Consider the following 21,560-nt stretch of genomic DNA (forward strand, 5'->3'; position numbering starts at 1 on the left):
ACAATAATATTGTGACTCAATAATGATAACTTTATCTCCTTTCCATTTTGTAGGACTATTTGGGACTGAATGTTTGTGTTCTATAAAAATTAATATGTCAAATCCTTAACCCCCAAGGGGCTATATTGGGAGATAGGGCCTCTAATAAAGTAATTCTGGTCAACTGAAGCCATAGGGGTCAGGAGCCCTGATTCAATAGAATTCATGTCCTTTTTATAAGAAGAAACTCCTACACTCCCTATCTGGCTCTTTTTTTCTCTTTTGCTGTCTCTTCACCATATGAGAGCACAATGAGAAGGTGGCCATGTACAAGCCAGGAAAAGAGTCCTTACCAAATCTGATTCTACTATACTTTGATCTTGGACTTCTAGCCTCTAGAACCGAGAGAAAATTAATTTCTGTTGTTTAAGTCACTTGGTCTAAGACATACTGTTATGGCAGTCCTAGCACATGAATACAACCTGTATTTTCTTTATTTTATTAAATGTATGGGCTAGCTGGAACCAGAACAATGTTAAGTAATAATGGTAGTTGTGGACATCTTTCTCTTATGTCAGAATTGAAAGGGAATGTTTCTAGTGTAACCCATAATGCTGTTTTTGGGCTGACAAACATATAGTCATATTAAGAAATGAAAGATTGAGGTTTTTTCATTAAGTATTTTAATTCCAGTATAGTTAACATATGGTGTTCTGTGAGTTTCATGTGTGCAATACAGTGATTCAACAAGTCTCTTCATTACTCAATGCTCATCATCATAAGTGTATATTTTCATTGAGTTTTTTTCATTGTTTGTGGTCTTTGTTGAAAATTAACAAATGCCCTTTTAGCGTCTATAGTGATTGATGGTCATGTGTTTTTTCTCCTTCAATCCACTGTTAAATATTAATGTCTTTCTATTCTGAAGCCATTCTATTCTCAAGCCACATAGGTATTCCCAATGGATATCACACTCGATTACAGTACATCATTCTTTTTCATTGATGTTCCATTCTATTTACTGATACTTGGTTTGAGATTAGTGTATTGATATTAATAAATAAGATTAGCCTATGCTATGTATCCATGGGTTTGTGTGGTAATGTTATCTTAGAGATTATCTTCTATTTCTATTTCCTGGAAAAAAATTTAAGAGCAGCAGAATGTCCTGTCACTTAATGGTGTAGTCGATTACTTGTAGCTTCCTGGTGCTTTGTCATTTCTGGTTGTTGGGAAGGTGATACTTCTTCAAAAAGTTTACTGTTTTTTTAAATGATAATTTGTGTGATATCTAATTGTTTTCTGGAAACATTTAAAGTAAGTTTTATTCTTAGAAAATTATTTATTTCCCAAGATTTCAAATTTATCTCCAAAACTTCAGTAAAGGTAATCTCTCTTTCTTTTATTTTCCCCTGTATTTGCGGTTATTGTTTCCTTTGTGATTTTTATCTTTTCTTATTTTAAATTAAGTGTATTATTTTGTCCTTCAAGGAATTAGCTGTTGGATTTAATGTGCTCTCATCTTGTTTCGTCTTTAGTTAAATAATTTCTGCTTTTGATTAAATCCTGATTTACTCTTTCTTTAGGTTTATTATTATCCCTATTATCCTTCAGTTCTCTTTTTTTAACTCCTTGAGAAAGATGTTACTTCTTTCATTTTTAGCTTTTTAATTTATTATTCTTTATAGGTAAGGCTATGAATTTTCCTCTGGGCACTCCTTTAATTGCATCCTGTAAGTAGTGGTACATAGCATTTCTAAATTTATTTGTGACACAGAACTGAATTAATCGTTGTCTTGATTTGTGGCACACTTTCATCATTGGTCAGTGAATAGCCCTCTTTCGTTTACTTATCTATTTAGTGTGTTTATTTTAATGTGATAAATTTTAAAATTATGGACTCATTGCCTAACATGGTCTTTACAATAACCTGTATCTACATAAATGTTCCCCCATCTCCTCCATCTGCCTCCTTCTCTCTTCACTCAATTAGAGATAAACATCATCCTGAATCTTTTGTTTTTATTCTTTTTTTTTCTTTTTATAGTTTACAACCTCTATCTGTCAATTCTTAAAATATATTTTATTTTAGATTTTTAATTTTTACTATTTTCTGAAGTCTGTGCTTTTGAGTTTTACTTCTCTTTGACATAAACTTTATTTTAAAGAGAAGTTTGTTTTCTTTTTATTTTGCATGTCACAGTTTGTTTCCTTTTAATTTTGTTTGTTTTATTATCTCATTTTTTTTTATTAAGACCAGTTTTACAGCATCATGAGCAGAGAATGTTATCTGCACTATTTCTACATTTTGGAATTTATTGATGTTTTTCTTTGGTTTAAAGTATGGTCAGTTGTGAATGCCACATAGCTCATGAAGAGACAGCATAGTGTCTAGTGTACAGTTTGATACAGATCAACCAGATCTACCTCATTAATTATGTTATTTAGGTCTTATATATTACCATTTTTGGTTTCCACCTGATTTGTCATGGACTGAGGGGCCCTAATTAAAATTTCTGCTATTGAAGATCCAGAACATCCTAAACATTAATTTATAATTTAACTGTCCAGGTTTTCACTGTCAACCAGCAGAGCTTTTGTTTTTGTTTTTGTTCTTACTTTGATTACTGATTTTTGCTGCAATTTATTAAACAGAACTCAAGGGCAAGTGCAGCAGATCGGGTGGGCTCTGTAGTACAGGAAGGCCTAAGGCTGCATCTTGGAGGTGGCCTGGATGCTGGCCTCTGAGAGATGGCACAACGATCCAAGGTGGCCTCACCTTTCCATCCATTTCTGCCTTTCATGTTTCCACTTCTTCCCTCCACAGCCCAGTCATGCGGAATATATATAAAATTTGAATATGTATAATATATTGAATATATAATATCTATTATGTGCAGATATATAATTTGAGGAATATGGATGGTGGCAGTACTTTCAAATAAAAAATATGGATACTTAATCTGACACTATTTGGGTTTTAGGTAGTTCTCATACTCTGGCGGGAATGACTACTGCCAGATTGTCTCTTTCAAAGAATAGGTCTGTTTCTTCTAGGTTATCAAATTTGTGGGCATAGAGTTTTGAATAGTATTCCTTTATTGTCCTTTTAATGTTCATAGAATCTGTGCTGATGTCCCCTCTTTTATTTCTGATCTTAGCAACTTGTGTCTTCTCTCTTTTTCTCTTAGTTAACGTGGTAGAGGCTTATTGATCTTTTCAAAGAACCACCTTTTGGTTTTGTTGATTTTCTCCTTTGATTTCTTGCTTTCAATTTTATTGATATGCTCTAATTTTTATTATTTATTTTATCCTACTTCTTTTAGATTTAATTATCTGTCCATTTCTGACAGAGGGGTTTTGAGGTCTCCAACTATAATAGTAGATTCATCTCCTTGTATTTCTGCAATGAACTAAACGCTTATATTCACTACCACCACCACCAAATTCATATGTTGAAATCCTAACCCCAAAGGTAATGGTATTAAGAAGTGGGTCTTTGGGTGATTAAATCATGAGGTCAGAGTCTTCATGAATGGGCCTTTATAAAAGACACCCCAAGAGATCTTTTGCTCCTTCTACCATGTGATGTTACAGTGAAAAACAGCCATCTCTGAACCAAGAAGCAAGATACCAAGTCTGTGCACATCTTGATCTAGGACTTCTCAGTATTCAGAACTGTGAAAGATAAATATTTGTTGGTTATAAACTACTCTGTTCATGGTATTTTTGTTATAGCAGCTCAAGTGGACTAAGACAAGTTCTATCAGGTTTTGCCTTACATATTCTGAGCCTTGTTGTTCGGCACATCAACATTAAGGTTTGTTATGTCTTTTTGGGGAATTGATCCTTTTATCATTGTGTAATGCTCTTTTTTTTTATCCCTTGATGACTTTCCTTGCTCTGAAGTTTCCTTTTCCTGAAATTTATATAGCTACTCCTGCTTTCTTTTGATTGGTGCAAATAGGCTATACCTTTCTCTATCCTTTTACTTTTGATCTTTATGTGTCTTTATATTGAAAGTGAGTTTTTCTACTCATTATAAACAACATATGTTTATAATATGGTCTTATTATTGATCCATTCTGACAATCTTAGTCTTTTTATTGGTGTATTTAGACCATTGATGTTTAAAATGATTATTGATATAGTTGGATTAATATCTACCATATTTGTTATTGTTTTCTATTTCTTGCCCTTTCTCTTTATTCCTATTTTTGTCTTCTGTTCTTTTTCTGCCTTTTGTGGTTTTAATTGAGCATTTTTACATGATTCCATTTTCCCTCTTTTCTTAGTATATCAATTATGCTTATTTTTTAACTGTTTAATGTAGTCAGTCTAAAGTTTTCAATATACATTTACAACTAAACCAAGCCCACTTTCAAATAACACTATACTGTTTCATGGGTAGCATAAGCACTTCATAATAATAAAATATTCCTAATTTCTCCCACCTCTTCTTGTCTCAGTGTTGTCATTCACTTCACTTATACATAAATACACACACGCACACATACACACACATATGGAAAGAGTGAAGCATACATCAGATATGTTGCAGCTGTTTATTATTTTGAACAACTGTTATTTGTTACAGCAATTAAGAATAAGAAAAATAGGGACACCTGGGTGGCTCAGCAGTTGAGCATCTGCCTTCAGCTCAGGGTGTGATCCCGCAGTCCCAGGATTGAGTCCCACATCAGGCTCCCTGCATGTAGCCTGCTTCTCCCTCTGCCTCTGTCCCTGCCTCTGTGTGTGTGTGTGTGTGTGTCTCATGAATAAATAAATAAAATCTTAAAAAAAAGAATAAGAAAAATAAGAGTTTTTATTTGACCTTCACTTATTCATCTTCTAATATTCTTCCTTTCTTTTTGTAAATACCAGTTCCTGACTCATGTCATTTTCCTTCTCCCTGAAAAAGTTCTTTCAACATTTCTTGTAAGGCAGGTCTACTGGACAAGTTCCCTTGGACTTTGTTTGTCTTAGAAAGTTTTTGTTTCTCCTTTACTTCTGAATGGTAATTTCATAGGGTACAGTATTCTTGGTTGGTGGGGGTTTTTTCTCTTTAAATTTTAAAAATTTCACTCTACTCTCCTGTGTGTATGGTTTCTGAAGAGAAGTCAGATACAATTTTTTATCATTTTTATCATATTTATATGTATTTATATAAATTTTATCTTCACTCCTCTAGAGGCAAGGTGTTTTCTTTTTCCACTGATTGTTTTCAAGATTTTTTCTTTATCTTTGTTTTTCTAAAGTTTTTTTTTAATGTTTTTATTTATTTATTCATGAGAGATACAGAGAGAGAGGCAGACACATAGGCAGAAGAAGAAGCAGGCTCCATGCAGGGAGCCTGATGTGGGACTCAATCTTAGGATCCTGGGATCATGACCTGAGCCAAAGGCAGATACTCAACCACTGAGCCACCCAGGTGCCCTTATATTCCACCTTTTTTAAAAGGTAAAACTGGTTTTATATAAAAAAGAGCTTTATACAAAAAGAATTTTCCAACAAGTATAGCTATTGGACAATGGAACAGTGACTGAGAAAGAACTAAATTTCCCCTCAGAGGAAATATTTCATCCAAAGCTGTCTGCTGCCACCTGAAGACATTGTAGAAGTTTATCCTGCACTGGGTGTAAGATTAGACAGTGAAGGTCCCTTCCAAAGATTTCAGGAACCTCTGAAAGATAATTGTCAAGAAGTTGCATTAATAAGACATTCGGGAGATGCTCTGTTTGGGGATCATCTGTGTTTTCCAATAGTCTCTGAGCCTCTCTCTCTTTCCCACAAGGGTGATTCTTTGGTCCATTGAAGAGAAGGGGAAAAGGAGGGCCAGGAGAAAGGAAGCCACATGCTAGCCAGAGAATCCATGATCAGGTAGTTTATTCAAAGGCTAGTTTCAGTTAGGAGAGGGTAGCTGATTGAGATGGACAAAGCCATTAGCCCCTCAATGTCTACCTTGCCAGGTTACACCAGTTTAATCCAGAATGCCTCCTGAAAAGCTAAAGCCAATTAATTACCCACATCTGGTTTTAAGAGATCAGTACCTGTTGAGAAGGAGGAAAAGCTAACTTTATCATATGGGTTCCTTATCATGATCAGGGCCATTAGAGACCAGGATGGAAGTCCCAAAGAGGGCAGTATGAGGGCTGGGGTAGCCAGGATGTTGGGGAACTGCGGGGGTGGGTGGAGGGGTAGGGAAGAGCTTTGCCTACTTTGCAGTTTAGCCTGGGGCCTTGGTGTATCTCTGAGAACTTTCTCTGGGCTGATGACATTGTTTGCCAACACTCAAGTTGGGATGTCAGGACTTGTTTATAAATGGCAAACACCTTACACAGCTCAGCCCAGTCTTCCCTGTCTAGGCCAGTCTTGCCTCCTTGGGTTTAAGTCTGGGTTTCCTCTGAGAGAAAGGAAGAAGAAGGGAAAGAAGGGTGCTATCTCTGTTAAATATCTGCCTAAGAGGAAGGGCATATCAGCTATTCATTCTCATGTTAGTCACACACAAACACACACACACACTATTCCCTTCATGTCCAATATGATTACTCCACAGTTTCTCTGTTGTGGGAGTTCTGGAACCGATCCACAAGGAATCCTAGCTGACTGGCTCTCAAACACCCAGAAACCTAGTAATAAGTATTGGACAGTACAGAAACTTAACAAGAGTACTGGATAGTACAGAAACCTAAGAAGAACAGGATAGGTAGTACATGTCATTGGAGGGAAAATTATGGTGAACCTCACAGTCAGGGAAGGTTTCACAGAGCAAGATGAAATGAACTTGAGTCCTGAAGAATGAACAGTTCTCAGTCATGCAAAGAGAAGGTGAGAGAATTTTAAGTTGACGAGACTACACAGGAGAAGCAGATGTGAGAGTGTGTTAGGAGCCAATGTATGAACAAGTCTGACTGGATGGATCTTTTGAGGTAATTCAATGTTCAGTGCAACACTTCTCACAAACCTCCAGTTTTCATGCAGCATTCCAACTCCACTCATGATTGTTTGGGAGTCTCTAGACAAAAGTGAGCATTCAGTGGTTGAGGCTGGTAGATTAGGGAATGCTTGGAAAAAGTTTATCTGCAAAGAATCTGGAAAAGCCTCCATGAAAATTTTAAATCAAATGGGGGAAAGTTGACTGGATGAAAGTATAGTTAAATAAATTTATAGCTGTTCTATTACTGGACCAAAACTATATTCATCTCTTACCCCCAAATCTGCCACTGCTTATGTTTTCCCCCATTTCTATGGCTGGTCACTTACCCAAGTAGAAGTAGTAGTGAATTCTTTTTTTTTTTTTAAAGTCACTGCATACCAAGATCAGAGTACTGCTGGGGTTTCCCACAGTATGAGTTGCCACAGTCAGAGGTACTTACTGGCCTTAAAGGCAATCAACTTTCTCTAGGACCTAAACGTAGGCTGTGAAAATCTGTGGCCACATAGTACATGGGAAAGATATTTTTTAGTTCTTGAGTAGTGACACCTATTATTCACATTGACATTTGGGCGTGCAAGACCATTTCAATAGAGTAGTATTTCCATTTAGACCAATTCATGTGGTAAGAATAAGAAGTTCAAATGCCAATGCCCCACATAATGTTCTTGCCATTGAAAAATATGAATTATGTTTTCCTACTAGCACTGACTAACACCATCATAATGATTGGTCTACATCTAGCACTCTGTGTAAAACACATGCAAATGAGAAGACAACAGTAGAAGGAGAAGAGAGGACTGGTCATAGGATGGAAGGAATAGTGGAAAATGTCTTTTCTAATTCATCATTAGAAAAAAACACAAATAGAGATGGGCTCATTGTTTTTGTTTTCATTTTAGGGCAGTGGATCCACTGAGACATAAGTAAAAACTAAAAAGAATCTATAATCTAAAACAAACAAAAAGAATATATAATCTCAAGAATAGTCTGGAGATGTGGAACATCATTAAAAAGTGCCAAAATAGCAGACATGAAATCGTGATGTGCCAAAGTATCTTTTCTCTAGCATTACTTTGAAAGGTTGACTATTGACCTCCTGATGGGCCTTGAGGAATAAGGACTCAGCAGCAGTTTGATGTAGAAGTCAAAGTAGGGAGACATAAGTACTTTTTTTAAAAAAAGATTTTATTCATTCACTTGAAATTTATATAGAGAGAGCACAGTGGGGGGGAGGGGCAGAGGGTGAAGGAGAAGCAGACTCCCCATGGAGCAAGGAGCTCAATGCTGGGCTCAGTGAGCAGCTCGACATGGGGCTCAATCCCAGGACCCTGCACCGTGACCTGCTAAAGGCTGACACTCAACCAATTGGATCACCCAACTGCCCCCAAGAGATTTAAGTACTCTTGAAATCCCTTCTGTGCCCAGTGTCTTGGCATTTCTGGTTGAGTTAGTGGGATAGAAGTTTTCAAAAATCACAGGAGTGTGTGGACTATTGATGAGCAAGGAAAGTCTTCATTTCTAAAAGAGAGATCCTTCCATGGGCAAGATGATGCTGCCACACAGCAGACTGTAACCTGCCAGTCTGAGGAGATTGTCTGTCTATGTCTGTCTGTCTATGATAGAATCCATCTGATAATTTGGTCAGAAGTTTCTTCCCAAAGGAGACAATATCCCTGCCCCTTTTTGAGGGGAGGAGGAGTCTGGGTCTCCACCCCTTAAGTTCTTAAAGCAGTAGTAATAATTATTTCTTAAAGGAAAGTTGACGTTTTGGCTAGCATGATCTTTGAACTGACTTTCTCTCTAATCCTTCTGACACAGAAGACTTGTTGCTGAGTTAATGAAGAAGGTCAATATTTGAATGAGATAGAAGAGCTTAAGAGAAAACCCCCTTGAGATAATTAGGGGATTAGAGGCTTGTCTTTGTTAGTAAGATGCTTATGGTGCATAGGACCCGCTATAATGCATAGGACGGTTCTGTAGAATAGCCAGGCAGCCACTTATTTTAAACTGAGAAATAGGAGTGAGTGCGCAGAATAAAATGAGAGGGAGGGACGCAGCTGAAGGGGGTAGTTTCTATCACACTGGTCATACTGGCACCCTCTTGTGGCTCTGCCAGAGTTTAAGGGCCTATGAGCCTTTCTCATCTTATATACCTCAATACTTACTGCACAATTGGGAGAAAGCAGTCTATTAACCAACTACAAGTCCAAATACTCGACATTTTTGTACACTCACCAATCGTAATGGACAATGAAGTCCAATGGCTGCACTATAAGTTTAAGAAAAGTCTAATTAAAATGACTTTTGAGAAAGTCCATCATTATACCATCTTTAAACAAACACAACATAGTGTGTTGGGTATTTTTCTTCAGTTGGGTAGGAGGTAACATAGTGGACTTTTACTTAATGGATCATGTCTTATAAGATAAATTCCTATTTCCTTAAACACAGATCAGCCCATATTATGAGATACATCTGAGACCAGACCAAAAGGGACCAAGGGGAAGAATTAGATTCACATCTCTCATTTCAGCTCATCTAATATTGTTCATTGAGTTGAAAGATGGGTCAATCATCTTCACTATTTAAATGACTCTGTAGCCTTTCTTTTGTTCCTTTTCCCCCTTTTCCTAACACATATCATTGAATTCATGTCAATTAAATACACTGGGGTTTGATTCATGGACATATTGTCATCTAAGGACCTAAGTGAGAGCTAGAAATAAAAGGTAGGGTCTGATGCTTAAGGCTTTAGCTTCAGAACAAATTGGCACTTGGAAAGTGCCTTGTTGGCTTCTGTCTTTCTAAATGGGTGTCCCAGAGTCTGGCCCTTGGTAATCACCCTTTTTCCATTGATGATACACTCTCCTATCTTTAAGTGTTCTTTACACAATTTTTGGATGATACTTTTGGTCCAGAAGACTTTGATTAAGAAGAAACACAGATTTATGGGAGACAGCCCTGGAAATTTTCAAACAGACACATCTTTATTACAACCCTCTGGATCTGTGGGAGAGCAGACAGGGCCCTCAAGGATCGGCTCTGATTTTGCTCCAGCTCCAGGCTTTCAATCACTCCTTTCTCTTCAAGCTCTCCATGTGAGCCAGCATTTTAATCTTTCCATCTCTCTCCCTCCTTCATCGTCCCCTGTTTATTCACCTTTTCCATTCCCTTGTCTCATTTTCTCATTCTTTCTGATTGCCCCACTCACTCACACTCATATCCCCTGATGTATCATCTTTCTGTTGGAGCCTGTACTGATGGCCTCTTTCCAAGAGCAGCAGGTTTGAATCAGCTCCAGTTTAAAATGAAGGCAGGGGGTGGGGGTGGAGTGAGGCCAGGAGAGGATATCAGCTCGCTTCTGTCCAATGCACAGAGCTCACAGCCCTCCCCCAGCCTCCAGGCTGGCGCTCGTGCTCCCAGTCTCCCGCACTCACCCGCCCTTTCTCCCTGCCTAGACACCTCTCCACACACAGGTATGTACAAGAAAAAGCTTAATAATCCCTTGCAGGCAAGGCCAGAGACCCCCACCCTCAATCAGGCAGCTGGTTTCCATTAGATGTTCCAAGCCCTATAAATATTCTCTTTTCTCACTTATCTCTTATAATTTTTCCTATCCCTTTCTCATGTTCCCCGCTTCTGGGTTCCCTCCTGGGAGGAGGCCTAAATTAAGAAAGGCAGGCATGCCAAGCTTTGCATTAACCATCTTGTCGTGCCCCAGGCCTCTGGCAGAGCAGAACCCAGAAATATTGGCTTCTCGTTTGTCTAGTTTGCTGCTCCACACACTGGAGCTCGAAGTCCTCGGCAGGAGCTCAGAGAATGCTGCCAGCGTCACCCCTTCTTGGGCTCTTAGTTGTGCTCCTGGCTGAGCCTCTTGAGCCCTCTGTCAAGGTCGGCTTGTGTTTACCACTGGATGGTAAATGGTGTCTTGTGTACAGCTCTGGAGAGCGGCACTGGGGGCTCAGATTGTGGCCTCTGTGCACAGGCTATGTGACTTCAGGCAAGTTACATAACCTCCCTCATTTGTAAAACGGTGCTGATAACACCTACCTCAAAGAACTGCTGGGGGGATGAAATGAAGTAACTAATGGGAAGACATTTAGCTCAAGTCTGCGCTCAGCAGATACTGGTTCTCTCCTCTTGCCCCTTCCAGTAGGATTTACTGTGTAAAACAAAACAAAACAACACAAAACAAAACAAAACAAAAAAACAAAAACTTGCCCTTCCCTTCTACTGCCTCCTACACCTTCCAAGAAATTAACTGAGCAATTAGAGAAGAATTAACCCTTAAATACCCAAGGTCTTAGTGGGGGAGTATAGAATGTTTGCTTCTTGGTGAATGTTCTCCAAGAAGGGAGGAAGAATGAATGTAAAATCCCTAAATTAGAACAGTGTTTATAATTGTTAGTACTTCTTATAAACCAGGCAGCAAGAAGCTATGTCATTGTTGAGTGAGTGAGCCCAGAGCAAAAGTTTCTTCTGAGCACCTTATCCCAGGCCATGGCAGCTGAGAACACAGCCTCCAGGATCACACTGTCTCTGCGTCTGGATTCAACTCTCCCTAGCTGTGGAGCATCAGCAAGGTTTTGACTTCTCTGTGCTTCGTTTCCTCTTCTGTAAACGAAGATAATAATAGTACTGACTTCACGGTGTTGCTGCAAACACTGACCTGACATGGGTCACGGCTCTTCGACTAGTGCCTGGCAGAATAATTGTGCAGCAGACGTTACCCATCCCTCCCATCCAGCAAATCTCTCTCATAGTCTTGCTCCTCTGTCATGGCCATTCCCAAACTGACCTGTATGCAGGGCAATAGTCCGCTAGGGATTTGCTTCCCCAACCTCCGCCTATTTCTCAGGAGTCCAGTCACTCTGGTGGCTCTGGATAAATCCCAGTCCTCACAAGTGAAGCAAACTCTAGAAACTCCTTAACTGGCCTTTCCATAGTGGAGTAAAGTTTGGGAAGACACACACAGTGGCCAGTAGGGATGCCCTTCCCGAGCCTCAGGCATCCTCATCCACCGACTCCATAGCTTTCCCGAGACCAAAGCTTTTGTCTGGGAGTGCAGTCCGTGGCAAGCTAACAGAAACGGAGCGGTGCACAGACATCACCCGAAGTCTTCAAACTGCTTCAGAGGGATGGTGGTGCTGGGTCGGCCTACTCCGCCTGTCTCCTGGGCTGAGGGGGAATGAAGAGTACTGCCCTCCCAGCTCAGACCCAAGCATAGCACAGAATTCCAAGGTCTTAGGCCCACAGAATTGAATCTCCTGGTCTCTGAACATAGACCAATCTAGACCATTGGGAACTTTATAATATGTTGTTGTTGCTGTGCTATTTCTCTGACCTATTCATACACTCCATACACTGTGGAGTCAGCTAGATTGCTTAATCTCTCTGAGCCTCCATTTGTTAATCTATAAAATGGTGCTAACAGCATTACAACTTTAGAGACACAGCCCATCTTTCTCGATGGACTTCAGCCATGACTACTCATCTCTGTGACCAGTTACTCTGTTATCTGGTTAATTATATTTCATTGATATAATTCCACTTCCTCTTATTCTGTCTTTCGTGAAGTCAGAAAACAGCTGGTCACCATCATTCTTACATATAACCACCTTCCAGAGACCTGAAAACAGTTAATAAATCATTCTTCAGACTTTGAACTTCAGGCTAAGCAATGCCAAATTCTTTAATCTTCTTCCCAAGAGCCTATCTGAAAATCTTGAATAATTTCATTTTTGATCTCTCCCTAAATTATTAACATCTCAGGTTTTAGTGCCCAAACATGCGTGTATTATTTTAATAAGAGCCTGACAAACTAGTTGACCACAGCGTGTATGAAGTTGAATTCATGTCATTCATGCTCAGCTTGGGTGCCCACTAATATCGTCCATAACGATGCATATAAATGTTAGACGATGCCAAGAGAAAACAGGTCAGTGTTTGTTCCTTGAAGAAGGCAGCCCCCCCAACTTATTCAGTAAACATGTCCTATTTGCCAGGGGGGTGGAGAAAAAGAACTATCAAAGGGGACCCTGAAGGAAATCGTTAAAGTGAGGAGAGAGCTCTTAAGAAAAGAGACGTTTTCTGCCCTCTGAACCTTCTTGCTTGATTCTGTTCTCCCAAGGCGACATTGCAGCTAATCTAAGTCTGTGCTCCACTAGGCCCCTGCCTTGCCGGGCTAGAGTAGGACAGGAAATCACCACTCAGAAAATAAATGACCTGTCCCAGAGTCTTTTGTTAATGAGTCCAGGGCATAATAAATCAAGGTGACCCAGTCTCCAGAAACACAAGCCTGTTTAAAAAAAAAAGAAAGAAAGAAAGAAAAACAACACAACATGAAACCTCTAAGCTCCAGAGGTGAAGAGGAGGCGAAGGGAGAGAGAAGACTGCGGGGAGTCCTTATAAATCACACCCAGACCAAACTGGTGCAGATGTTTTCCAGTTTTGGTTCCACTCAAGAGGCAGAAAACAGATGCATGTGGATGTGAATGGAAGGGCCTATCTGTCTGTGAGGGAAGATGGGACAGTGGCCTGGCGGACACACCCCCTCCTCTCACATAGTGTCCTTGGGGCTTTTAGTGGCACACTGTCTTCTGACTGTCTTGTCCTGGGTCTGTCTGTCTTTCTCTCTCTCTCTCTCTCTCTCTCTCTCTCTCTCTCTCCCATCAGCATGGCCAGAGTGTCCTCTTCTATCAGCTGTGGGTCCCAGCTTCCCACCGCAGCAGGCTTCGGTAAAAAGAGAGGGGTGGTCTGGTCAATCATGGGAGGGTCTTGGCTTACCAAGCAACTGCAGGCTCTTAACAACAGAACAGAGTGTCACATTGGGAATAAATACTTCAGGATGTGGTAGAGAAATAGGAGCCTATAAATCTGGGGTGAGCCTCTAATATAAGACGTATTTGCAGAGGGCCTTCACAGAGAGCCACAAGAACCTGTGGAAACACACATCATTGTCAACTATTTCACAAATGCAGAAACAGAGGCGTAAAGAGGCTAAAGAGTGACAACAAAAAGCATTTGTTGTTTGGTGTAGAGTTTCTGCAAACAAGTTACCTCATTTGGAGACACCCTGTATAGTAGGTGAAACAGGTATTTGTCCTTTGTTACAAATGAGGAAAGTGGGCATGAGAGACACAAGGAGGCCTTCTCCGGCCCACACAGCTAGTGTGTGGAGGAATCTGGTGGGTCCATGCTCAAGTGCTGGAATCTGTCTCTTGTCTTTTCTGCTTGGTCACAGCGGTGTGCCAGGGTCCCAAATGAGAAGTGAGCTGATGGGGAAAGGGTGCTTGAAAAGAGGGTACATTGTGGCCAAAGTCCCCCCTGTGGTTAGTGGTAGCAGGACAGTAGGTAAGTACACAAGAGGAAGTTGGCACTCAATTTTTCCCATTCTCCATGTCATAAATTATATCACACCAATTGCTTTTGTGTTTTTAATTATTGCTCAGGCTGTTTTATTTCAACCACCATCGTCACAATGGCTTGTTTGTATACACTTTATATTTCAAAATCCTTTCATATCTGTTACCTCTTCTGAACCTGTTAATTGGAATTGTCATTTAGCCTTGGAGAAACTGTGACCAGAGTAGCTTGCCCATGTTCACTCCATCTATTAGAAAGGAGATATTTCCTCCTTGCCCAGACTGCCTCCAAAATAAACTCAAGCAGCCAGATTCCCTTTGCCATCTTCGTTTTTTCCATATTGCCCCAGTTTTGCACTGAGAGATATAACCTTTCTCCAGAATTTCTCTATACACTTCCTATTATGGCTCTGCCTCTTGAAATAAAATAATGAACATTGTGTTCTAGTCCAAATTGGAGTCCAAGCATTTGCCCAACCACACAGTGCCATCAACCACAACACGAAGATGCCACAGCAGGCTGCCTAAAATAAACCCAAATAAACCCATAGTTTCTCATTGGTCCAGGACCTAGATCTGCAGAACAGTAGGCACACCCATGAAAATTAGGGCTGTTCTAAGTATTTTTGGTTGGGCAGCAGCCTTCCACCAAGGCAGAACACTGCTTTAGGTTTGCTTTGTTGGTTTTTGTTTGGTTTTTCATTTTGTTTTTCTTGTTTTTCATTTTGTTTTATTTTTTGGATCTACTCTATGAATCCAAATCTTTCATACTCAGATATTGATTCTCAGCTGGGTACTGAGAGGCAAAACACCCAGATGTGGGCTTATCAGTTTCCTGTTATAAGAGAAACTGTTATTTTATTTAACAAATATTCCTGAATTCCTACTATGTACTAGGGACTAGTTAGTTGGTGAAGGTGATTGAGACTCACGCGTTATGTCATCCTTACACTAAACATCTGGGGGACCTTGAGCAAGACCCTTCTTCTTTAGGGACATCAGTTTTTGCCTCTATAAAGTGAAAGGGTAGATAGTTGAGTTCTGGGTCCTTTTTTTTTTAATTTTTATTTATTTATGATAGTCACACAGAGAGAGAGAGAGAGAGAGGCAGAGACACAGGCAGAGGGAGAAGCAGGCTCCATGCACCGGGAGCCCGACGTGGGATTCGATCCTGGGTCTCCAGGATCGCGCCCTGGGCCAAAGGCAGGAGCCAAACCGCTGTGCCACCCAGGGATCCCAAGTTCTGGGGCCTTTCTAATCCTACTGCTCTAGAGCTCAGGAGAATCTGTGCTGAAGGACTAGGCCTGGGTGCAGCGCCTAAGAATAGAATGTCCTTTTCATTTACTGATGTGAAGAACTGGAAAAGGAAGAGGTTGGAGGAGGGGGGAATAGTATTTTTCAAGGACTTTAGACTTTTCAATGTGTGGGAGTGGGGGGTGGAGGAGTAGCTACTGATTTTAAAGAATTCATTATATATGGCATAAAAAAATTGTCAAATACAAATATGTGTACCACTTTATGCTCTTTCCTGGTACATATTTTATAGAACTGTAATAAGTTCATCCATAATATTTTTTGATCTTTGTTTTAACTGTTTTGTATAAACATTCTGTATATCACAGAGTGCAGTCTTCTAATTTTTTTAGTGGGTAAGAGCTTTCCATCCTATCATACCAAATTTATTTTTTTATCTACTTGTCTACTCCCAAATAGTGGAGTATTTGGACTATGTCCAGCCTTTTTCCTTTGATTAATAGCTCTGATATATATTTTCCCTAAATTATTTCCTTTGGACATTCATTAAAAAAAAAAGGAATTTCTGAATCAGTGATGCAATCAGATTCTAAAAGACCCAATCAATTTATAATGGCACCAGCAATTGATGAGCATTTTTGTTTTCCTTAACCCATCTACATCACATGCACTAATTTTTATTTCTTTTTGATGGCTTAAAAAGTGTACAATGTTTCTAGTAACTTCAATGGAATTGTTTGTATTTTCATTTCCTTCATTATTATTCAGGCTGGTCTGTTTATGTATTGAGTATTCTGTATTTCCTCCAATGTGAGTAGTTTATTTATGTCTTTGACCTCAAGTCTAATGGTTTTGAAAAACATATTAAGGCTTTCATGGGTCAAAATCTATAGACTATTGATATATTGTGGATACCCAAATGTGAATACATTCATCCTCAGGAAGGCAGAGATATTTGTCTGTTTTGTTCAGTCAAGTATTCTAAGCTCCTAAAATGATGCCGGCAAAAGTAGGTGCTCAATACATAATTATTGAATAAGTGAATAAGTCATCACTTAATGTTTATGAGGCGCTTGTGTTGGGACAAATGTGAGCATTCAGTTTTGACACAGAGGAGATGAAAGTAATGTCAAAACAGCTGGATGTAGAAGGGAGGGGTGTTTCTCACTTCAGAATCTTAAAAATCCATATAAGGTGAAGGGACAAGATAAGAAGTCACTGAGACATTTCTTCAGATAATGACTTGACATTGCCCAAACATGTCACAGATATCTGTATGTTCTTGTCTATCCCCCTCATTACTGTGTGCATTAATAGTGTCAGACTAACTTTAATATTATCCCATTGTGAACTCAATTCAAGCAGCAAAGGTTTCCTTAGCTTTTACGATAATCTGCAAGCACTGAACTAGCCATAGGTGGTTAGTGCACAGAATGCAGTCTCTGTGTATCTATGCATTGACATGCAAACCTTAGCAAAAGGAACAAATTATTGATATAGACTGCAGGGTGTATAAACCTCAAATGCTTCATGCTAAGTAAAAGAAGTGAGATGCAAAAGAACACATAGAATATGATTCCATTTATATGAAATGTCCAGAAAAGACAGATTTTTTTTTTTTTTTAAGATAGAAAGATCAGGTGCACTTGGATGGTTCAGTCAGTTAAGTAGCTGCATTTGGATCAGGTCATGATCCCAGGGTCCTAGGATCGAGCCCCATGTCCCCCCTCCCTGCAGAGCAGGGAGCCTGCTTCTCCCTCTCCCTCTGCTGCTCCCATCCATTTGTGCTCTCTTGCAAATAAATAAATAAAATCCTAAAAAAAAAAAAAGGTGGGCGAGGGGTTGGGGTGACTGGGTGATGGGCACTGAGGGGGCACTTGGCGGGATGAGCACTGGATGTCATGCTATATGTTGGCAAATTGAACTCCAATTAAAAAAGAAAGAAAGAAAGATCAGTGGTTGCCTGGGGTTAGGGGATGGGGTGACTACAAATGTGCACAAGGGGTCTCTTTGGAGTGATAGAATTGTTCTAATGCTAGATTGTGGTGATCTTTGCACAACTCTAAAATTACTGAAAACCCATTCAGTTGTATACTGATAATGAGTAGATTTTACGGTCTTAAAATTATACCTCAATTAAGTGTTTTAAAAAGAGCGGCTACCATGACCTGTGCACTGTCAAAACCAAGCAAAACATAGTTCCCAGAATAGGCAAACATTTAGAACACTGTCATTTAAGGGCTGCGCTAGAGGTGAGCCCAAGGGGTTATGGGAGCAGTCAGGGACCTAACCCAATATTGGCACTCAAGGGAAGTTTCCCACAGGAGACAATGTCTGGCTGGGAGAAATTGTTCTAGGAAGAGTAGGTGGGAGGATGTTGGTTGCATGGGGCACACGCTAAGTCAATGCCAATATTATTCATGTCATGGGAGATAGTGCTAAGGTCAATGCCCACCTCGTTTTGAATTTAGCAGGTTTCAGGGAAGTTAAACACTGCAGAAGTCTTCATGTATTGATTATAACTACCATCTGGTTGTGAGTCAGGAGCTTCACATTTGGGAACAACAATCTTATAAGGCAGGATTACAGATGAAGAAACTAGGCAAGAAGGGCAGATATTACTTGCTGAGGGTCACTTCTCCAGTATGAGCTGCAAAGCTGGAATCCAAACATATGCCTGAGTCTGAAAGCCATGCTTTTCCCATTCCATTATCTTTTACCTCTACATAGACACGTGACTATTACTGGTGAGGGATTAATGAGAAGGAGATAGGTTCTGCTGACCTGCTCTAAAGAATTCATAAAACCCTTCTACAAAGAATTTTGCAAATGCACTTTGACAGGGTCTCAGAGCCACAGCCTTTGTCATCCATCACTGTCCCTAGCACTCTGTATACAGCGGGCAGGCATTTGAAATGTGCCATTTCTCTATTTAGCTTAGGATGTGCAAGTGAAATAATCCTGATTCGAGATAAATTAAAAGACACTGACTTCCTGAAGAACTAGAAAATCATGAAATACCACAGAAATCCAGTCTGCAATGCACAGCCCTCATTAAATGCCTTTGAATAATTTTGCACGATCACACAAAATACTTAAGATGATAATGACCAAAACAGAAACATGATTTCTTTTTTAAAAAATGTGTTTAATTTCTTTCAGAGTTCCGAGAACTGTTCCTTCCCCTCACCTTTGGCTTAAATGTCTACCCCTTATGGGAAATTGTGAGTCGGCTTGGGTGAGGCAAAGACACACATTCTTCTCTAGAAAGAACGGACTTGCATTCCTAGGAGTAAAATAAATTAGGCCCAGTTTCTCTGTCCATTAATTATGTGGAATAAACAGCCTTCCCCTGCTTGGAGAGAAGGACAGGAGACCAGCACAGATTTCCTCCTTAGACTCAGGGGAAAGATCACCTGACTCTCCAGGAGAACGCCTGTGGCCTGAGAGGGCTCAGAGGCGTGGAGCCGGCAAGGCTGTGCTGCCAGATGTTTGTAAGAAATGCACCGATAGACACAATCCCGTGAGACCAGCGGCAGAGGACTGCGGCATTGCCGGGGGAGGCTACAGATGCAGCAGAGCACGCGGGAGAAGGGATTTGCATCCATTCCTGCCCCTGGGAAATTTCCCAGCCCTGAAGGCAGCCTGTAGAGTCTAGGGAATGTACTGCCCCCGGGGGTAATTAGTTATTTTAGTTAGAGTCTTAGAACAGGCCAAGAACATCACCCCGGGAGAGGGGGGCGGTAGGAGGGAGGCGAGGCGTGGCCCCGGGGGTCTGGTCAAATGGCACCAGCTGGGATTTCCAAGAGCATGGACCCTCACCACGGCCACTCTACAGGCAGGAGCAACACGCGAACGAGACACGGAGTCAGAAATGTTTTTTGGTTTTTTTGTTTGTTTGTTTTGTATTCATCAGAGACACACACAGAGAGAGGGGCAGAGACACAGGCAGAGGGAGAAGCAGGCTCCATGCAGGGAGCCCGACGTGGGACTCGATCCCGGGTCTCCAGGACCACGCCCTGGGCCGAAGGTGGCGCTAAACCGCTGAGCCACCCAGGCATGTGTTTTTGACCTTTACGCGCTTGTGACCAATACGGCTACTCATCATCCTTCGCTTCCTTACAAGAGAAGCTTCGTTTTATTAAGGGATGCTGCGGAGCTCTCGGTTAAAACCGCTCAGCCTCCCAGAATCCACTGCAGCCAGGGGAGGCCACGTGATCCCCTTCTGACCAATGGGATGCAGGCAGAGGTTGCGGGCTCGGGCTTGGCGCAATCACGCGGTTCCGGCCTCTTGCCCTTTGCCCTTTCCTTCCCTTCCGGCGGTGAGTGGGGACTTCCGGCCGCCATCTTTCGCCGTGAGGCGTGTGGCCGGGTGCGCGAGGTGCGGAAGCTGCCTACACCCTCGGCGATTCCCCGCGAGCGCTGCTCTGACCCGGGCCTGCCGTCCGCGTACTTTCTGCTACGGGAGTCGGATTTTTGCTCTAGCCGCTGTAGGTCGGGTCTGCGTTACGTGCAGCCGAACCTAACCCGGAACTGATGGCCCTGTGAATCCCGGTAAACTCAGCAGCGGTTTCCTGTGACGTGTTAGGCGTGGGACTCCAAAGAGGAGAAACCTGCCAACCTCAAAACAGCCACGAGCTAGTGCGGGAGCGAAGGTGACGTAAGAAAACCGGCATCGTGCAGTCGATGTGTTTGAAAGCAACGGAGGTTTTGTTTAAAGTATAAAATGGGAAACAGTCATCAACAAGCAAAACCTAGTGGGGTGAGTTGTGTGGGATTCCAAGTTATTCCCATGCCTTATTGTACACGTGCACATACAGGTGACACTGATGCGCACTGAACGTCCACCCTTCACACTAGGGATATAACCCGCCAAACCAGGAAGTCGCAGCTATTGTGCCCTCCCTTAAGGACCACTTTACACTTGTTTATTTTCTCTGGTGGGGTCAGAGGACCTCCATGTCTCCTAAGTAAATTTCTCAAGCCTTTGTCAATTCCTGACACGCAGGAGAAGCCCCAAGAAGTCCATGGAAAAAATAAACCGAGTCTAACCAGCAGTGGTAACAAAGGGCAGCCGGGTCTGAGGCACACCCTGAGGGGAAGGCCAACGGGCAGCAGCGATCGGCATTTTCACCCACTTGCAGCCGCTGCTTCAGCAACTGCTGCCTCTGCCTGGCTCTGATGCACTCTGCGGCTTCCTCTCTGCCTCGGCCCTGCCAAACTCCCCATCATACCTCCCTGCGCTCCTGGGTGGCGTCCGTCCGTGTCACCCGGCTTCTCACACACCATCTCTCCCTCTCTCTCCCTTATCCAGTCATCAGCTAAGGATGATGAATTTTTAAAAGGTTATTTGCTGCATCTCTTGAGAGTGGTTTTATCCAGGATTTTAATTTTTGAAGCCGATGATTGGATTAATTGATATTTTACAGAAACAAGGATAACTTGCTTTAAATTTTTTATTATTTATTTATTTATTTATTTACTTAATTAAAGAGAGAATACATTCACCTGGAACAAAGTTTAGGAAGCTTGAAAGGATATGCACAAAGTCTTTCCCTCACATCTGTCTACCTTGCTCCTTTGCTCAGGGCAACCGCCTAGGTAGCCCCACTGAGAATTCTAGACAAGTATTGAGCTCAAGTTGTATTGCTGTGAGAGAAAGAGGGCGGGCGATGGCAAAGGGGGGAGAGAGAGATCTACCGGCTTTCCAGCTTCACCAGCTTTGTGTGTATCCTTGTGGAGCCACTTAATATTCAAGCAGGTATCTACACCTGTTTCCCCATTTTGTTCCATAAAAAGATGGCCATACTTTTTTGTACTTCTCTTTTTTTCCCATTTAATATAGCTTAAAAATCTTTCATATCAGCACAGGAAAAAGCATGCTCATTCCCTTTGAGCTAAAAAAAGTGTTCCCTTGCGTAAAGGTATCAACATTTTAGCCCTCTGTTGATGGACATTTAAGTTGTTTCCAAGTTTTATTTTTTTAAATAATGATGTGATGAATAGCATTGTATATGAATCATTTC

General features: G+C 41.2%; 1 protein-coding gene across 1 annotated transcript in view; it reads left to right on the plus strand.

Annotated features, from left to right (window-relative positions):
• The first annotated feature begins 19,858 nt into the window (after positions 1-19,858).
• The window catches only part of BOC (BOC cell adhesion associated, oncogene regulated), a 128,631-nt gene continuing 126,929 nt past the window's right edge, over positions 19,859-21,560 (plus strand). The window contains exon 1 of the mRNA XM_072723218.1: positions 19,859-20,296. The gene's annotated coding sequence lies outside the window, so the exon portion shown is untranslated. The remainder of the gene's footprint in view (positions 20,297-21,560) is intronic.

This window comes from Vulpes vulpes, chromosome 1 (genome assembly GCF_048418805.1).
Source record: "Vulpes vulpes isolate BD-2025 chromosome 1, VulVul3, whole genome shotgun sequence".
NCBI lineage: Eukaryota > Metazoa > Chordata > Mammalia > Carnivora > Canidae > Vulpes > Vulpes vulpes.